This window comes from Heterodontus francisci, unplaced genomic scaffold (assembly GCF_036365525.1).
Source record: "Heterodontus francisci isolate sHetFra1 unplaced genomic scaffold, sHetFra1.hap1 HAP1_SCAFFOLD_286, whole genome shotgun sequence".
NCBI lineage: Eukaryota > Metazoa > Chordata > Chondrichthyes > Heterodontiformes > Heterodontidae > Heterodontus > Heterodontus francisci.
The window spans coordinates 1,260,736-1,266,705 of NW_027141006.1; the positions used below are offsets into that span (position 1 = coordinate 1,260,736).

At 47.2% G+C, this 5,970-nt stretch overlaps 1 non-coding gene across 1 annotated transcript; it reads left to right on the plus strand.

Annotated features, from left to right (window-relative positions):
- Positions 1–5,094: 5,094 nt before the first annotated feature.
- Positions 5,095–5,168, plus strand: trnat-agu (transfer RNA threonine (anticodon AGU)). Its single transcript has one exon. It is a non-coding gene; the product is annotated as a tRNA-Thr (tRNA).
- Positions 5,169–5,970: the final 802 nt, after the last annotated feature.

Sequence of the window (5,970 nt, forward strand, 5' to 3'; positions counted from 1 at the left end):
CTGTCACAGGGATGGGGCAGTGTGTGATATCCTTGTGCATGTCATGCAGGCCCACTGGCGTGTGGTTCCATCCTGATGCCAAGAATCAGAGCCCCATCTATGGGCAAAAAGTCTCACTTCCCTGTGGGTGTCTTGAGAGAGAAGAAGGCTTAGGGAGTAAACCTGGACAGTAAATCCGGAGTGGAGTCCCATACCTGTTACTTATCAGGTAGTTTTCCAGCAACTCCTACAGCAGAGCTGGTACCAAATAGTACTGGTTTTTTCCTTTCCTTTGGACAATACTAGCAATGCTGAGAGGGGGTCCTGATGCTCAGTGTCTCCATACTATTTGCCCAGGCCTGTGCCCTGGAGAGGACACTCCAGCTTCATGGTTAAACATTAGCAAAACATGGGAAGAAACAGTTACCGATTATAAGCTCTCACTCAATTGGTGTAGAGTAGGAGCACTAGGGGCTACTTTTGACAGTGGGAGAGATCATCGCGTCTCAATGGATAACTACCACCTACTCCAAGCTGTGCAGCCCCCAGTCAGTTAGGTGCTGTCCTGCCACGACCTACTTGCTTCAATGGGTGCTTACAGCTTCGAGAGATATCTCTCAACTGGCCGATTGATAATCTATGCACCAGGCAAGACAAACTCAACAAAGAAGACACCAGTGCTTCGCATCACAAGCTGGAATGTAAGGACCATGTGTCCTGGCCTTACCGACAACCTTCTGCAGGTTGATGGCACACACAAGACAGCTGTGATTGACAAGGAACTCACAAGGCTCAATGTGGACATTGCTGTGCTGCAAGAAACTAGACTCATTCAAAGTGGATCCCTCAAAGAGAAACACTACACCTTCTTCTGGCAGGGGAAAGCCCAAGAGGCAACTCGTGAGCATGGAGTGGGTTTCACAGTAAATAACATGCTACTTGTGATGAGTGAACCACCCACAGTAGGCTCAGATAGACGTCTTACCCTTCACTTGTCAACAAGCGCGGGCCCAGTTAATCTCATATGCATCTATGTGCCGACACTCACCTCCACCCCAGATGTCAAGGATCAATTCTATGAGACACTAGACACTGCCATCAGTAGAATTCCCAGCACCGAGGGACTGTATCTTCTAGGGGATTTCGACGCAAGCTTGGGTACTGACGACAGCTTGGCCAACGAGCATAGGGCACCAGGGGATTAGCAAGATGAACGAAAATGGACAGAGGTTTCTGGAGCTATGCTGTTACCATGGACTCTGTGTGATGAACAGCTATTTCCAGGTCAAGCTGTGCCACAAGGTGTCCTGGAGACGTCCGAGATCATGCCACTGGCACCAGCTAGACCTTATCATCACCAGACGTACCACCCTCAGCAGTGTCCTCGTCACACGCAGCTATCATAGCGTTGACTGTGACACTGACCACTCCCTGGTGTGTAGCAAGGTCAGGCTTCAGCCAAGAAAGCTTCATCCATCCAAGAAGAAAGGTCCTTCTCGGATCAACACTTGCCGAACCACTGATCCGGGAGTTCCTCAACATCCTCGATCAGGCTCTTTCAGAAAACGCCCAAGGCCTCAGTGTGGTATCAAAGTGGAATCATCTGCACGCCACCATCTATACCTCTGCACTCGCTGTGTATGGGAAAAGAGATGGGAGGAATGCTGACTGGTTTGAGGCTTATTCGACTGAAATGGAGTCAGTTACTGCAACTAAGAAGAGAGTCCTCATGAACTACAAACAAGTCTCCAGCAAACAAACTCTAGATGCTCTCAGAGCTGCCAGAAACAAGTCTCTGCAGACTGCTCAGCACTGCACCAATCAATACTGGTTAAAACTCTGCAACAGCATACAAACTGCCACTGAATCTGGGGGATGCTAGAGGGACATATGAAGGAATTCAACACACCAAGGTTCCTTAGACAGCACCTTCCATACCCGCAACCTCTACCAACTAGAAGGACAAGGGCAGCAAATTCATGGGAACACCACCACCTGCAAGTTCCCCTCCAAGCCACACACTATCGTGACTTGGAACTATATCGCCTTTCCTTCACTGTTGCTGGGTGAAAGTCCTGGAACTCCCTTCCTAACAGCACTGTTGGTGTACCTACCTCACACAGACTGCAGCGGTTCAAGAAGGCAGCTCACCACCACCTTCTCATGGGAAATGAGGGAAGTGCAATAAATGCTGGCTTAGCCAGTGATGATCACATCACATGAATGAATAAAAAAAAATTATGAAAGCAATGGGAGCAGCAGTAACTAAATCAACACCTTTGAAGACAAAGACAGGGGTGATCATCACTGAACCGAACAAGCAGATGGAAAGGTGAGTGGAGCATTACCTTGAACTCTACATAACGGAGAACATTGCCATTGAAGTAGCTCAAAGCACCATTCCAGACTTCCCTGTCATGGAGGAGCTGGACAGCGACACCACCATAGAGCTCAACAACGCCATTGACCGTCTTGCCAGTGGTAAAGCCCTGGGAAATGATGATATTCCACCTGGAATCATCAAAAGTGGAAAAGCAGCTCTGCTGCAGCATCCCCATGAACTTCTGTGTCTCTGTTGGAAGGGGAGATCTGCGCCTCTCTGCGTGATGCAAACATTGTCACCTTGTGCAACAATAAAGGCGATCGCAGTGACTGCAGCAATTAGCGAGGCATCTGCTTGCTAAGTATTGTGGGGAAGGTCTTTGCTCGCATTGCTCTGACCAGATTGCAGACCCTGACATCACATCTATCCTGAGTCTCAGTGCAGCTTCAGAGCTGGTAGATCGACAGTCGACATGATTTTCTCACTTCGGCAGTTACAGGAGAAGTACTGTGAACAGGACAGACCACTCTACATTGTCTTTATAGACATCACCAAGGCCTTCGATCTTGTTTGCAGAGACGGACTCTTCAAACTGCTGTGGAAACTAGGCTGCCCTCCTGAACTCTTGGGCGTCATCTCTTCTTTCCACGAGAACATGCACAGTTCCGTCAGTTACAATGGAGCAACATCAGACACTTTCACGATCAGCAGTGGGGTAAAACAGGGCTGTGTCCTGGTGCAAACTCTCTTCGGAACGTAGGAGGAGGCAGTTTACCCTGTCGAGCCTGATCTGTCATTCAATTACATCCTTGATGATCATCTACCTCAACACCACTTCCCCGCGCTCTCCCCATATCCCTTGATGTCATGAGTATCAAGATTTCTATCAATTTCTGTCCTGAACATGCTCAATGATTGAACTTTCACAAACCCCTGAGGTAGAGAATTCCAAAGATTCACCACCCTCTGAGTGAAGAAATTCCACCCTATCTCAGTTTTAAATGGCCTTTTAAATGAAACTTTAAGGAATACAAGCCCAGTTTCCTCATAAAACAATGCCACCATCCCAGGGATTAGTCTGGTGACCCTCCGTTGCACTCCCTCTGTGGCAAGTATATCCTTCCTTAGATAAGGAAACCAAAACTGTGCACAATACTCCAGCACGATCTCACCAAGGCTCTATACAATTGCAGCAAGACATCTTTATTCCTGTACTCATGACCCCTCGTGTTAAGGCCAACATACCATTTGCCTTCCTAATTGATTGCTGCATTTGCATGCGAGCTTTTAGTGTCTCATGAACAAGGACACCCAGGTCCCTTTGGACATCAACACTTCCCAACCTCTCACCATTTAAGAAATATTCTGTCTTTCTGTTTATTCTACCAAAGTGGATAACTTCACACTTATTCACATTATATTCCATCTGTCATTTCATTCACTTATCCTGTCCAAGTCCCCTGGAAGCCTCCTTGTAACCTCCTCACAGCTCACATCCTTTACAATTGGCATATTCTTCTCCATGCTGCTATTTTAAACTTTCAGTGACTCAGATGGGGGTGTCCACCTGCATACCAGAGCTGATGACAAGCTGTTCATCTTGGCAAGACTGCGCACCAAGACCAAAATGAGTCAGTTCTTGGTCTGTGAGTTGCTCTTTGCTGATGACGCTGTGCTGACATCCCATAATGAAGTTCATTAACAGCAGCTTGTATATCGGTTCTCCCTGGCCTGCAAGGAGTTTGGACTGACGATCAGCAGCAGGAAGATCAAAGTTATGGGCCAGGACGTAGAGACTCCACCTTCCATCAACATCGACAGGCTCACTTTGGAGGTTGTCAACAGCTTCACACACCTTGGATCAACAATCGCCAGCAATCTGTCCCTTGATACTGAAATCAGCACCAGGATTGTCAATGCTGCAGCTGTCATGTCAAAGTTGAGAAGACGAGTGTGAACCGACAGCAAACTGATCGAAAATACAAAACTCCGCGTGTACCAGGCTTGTGTTCTCAGCACCCTCCTTTATAGTAGAGAAGCATCAACAACTTATGCAAGCCAAGAAAAGCAGCTGAACAGCTTCCACCTCCGCTGTCTCAGATGGATATTGGGCATCTCCTGGCAGGACAGAGTGCCGAATGCAGAAGTACACCAGCGTGCAGGGATCTGCAGCATGTTTGCCCTCTTGAGTCAGCGGTGACTCTGTTGACTGGGTCATGTGTGCTGAATGGATGACGGTCGCTTTGCCAAAGACATGCTCTTTGGTGAGCTTGCTATCAGCCCGAGACCAACAGGTCACCCACGTCTGTGATACAAGGACATCTGCAAAGCGAGTTCTCAAGCTGACTGGGATTGGAGTCGATGCATGGGAAGTCCTTCCTGCTGACTGGAATTCCTGGAGAAAGGCATTCAGGAAGACCATGGGAAAAGCAGAGGACAAAAGAAATGACCAGATGGTGGGAAAGAGAGCTCAGAGGAAGGAAAAATTATCAGTCGACCTCGGGCCAATGATATTCATCTGTAGCAGCTGTGGAAGGGATCGTCACTCACGAGTCGTCCTCGACAGCCACAACAAACGATGTTTCACACAGAAGTGACGTACACCCCGGGTGTAGCCCATCGTCTTCCGAGACGGACGGTTGCCTATTACAATTACAACTGCAGCTACAACTACAAGAGCGAGTCAGAGGCTGGGAACTCTGCCGTGACGAACTCAGCTCTTGACTCGCCAAAGTCTGCCCACTATCTGCAAGGTCTTCCTTTGATTTCAATTGCACACACATTTGCAATCTGGCTCTGTAGCTTAGTTGGTTCAAGCACCTGTCTAGTAAACAGGAGATCCTGGGTTCAACTCCCAGCAGAGCCTTATTTCGCAGCAGCAACATGCTTGAAAAGTTTCATTATCAACACTGACATCTGTGTCTTGTGAGCTTCAATTCAAAATACATGATGAATGTCAATCACATACAAAAACAGCCTTTGTGAAGGATATGAGTTTGGAATGGCTGTTCCTCCTTGTACAGAACTTCAGTGCTGATACATCAAAGGTAACTTCTTTGACATAAATTTGTTCACAGTTACATTCAACCTGGAAAACAGCTTGATATTAATCTCACTGAAGGAGAGTGTTTGTGTCATTATGTGTTGCTTTTAACCGAGACTGGGACATGACGCAAGTGGGAGGGTTTATCTGAGGTTTGGAATATTTGTCAGTCAGGAACAAGAAAAGTCAAAGGAACCAAATAAGAAAACCTATGTCTCATGTGGTTACCGAGAAACGGTGAGAAGATATTAAACTTTGTTGTATTTAATACAACTGTGTGAACTTTGATCTTTGCGGCCTTTTATAAACAGTATTTGAAGGGTCTCAGTAAAAATGTTCAGTGTTGATGAGAGTGGGGTCTGGGTGAGCAGCTGCTGAGTGTGACAGGGTCAGGACTGGATGCAGGAAGTTCTCTGACATTCTCTCTCTCTCTCTCTGATGGGTTGAGTTGACTTTCAACTGGCAGCTGTTGCTGTTTTGATAATTCAAGTTCCCTCCACCGATTTTTTTGGACAGACAGTGCAGTATGAGGCTGTAAAGGGTTAATGCTGAAGACAGTGGGATCAACCCCTCCCACAATCAGAGTGATGATGTAACAGTCACATGAGATGAGGTTTGGGAGAAG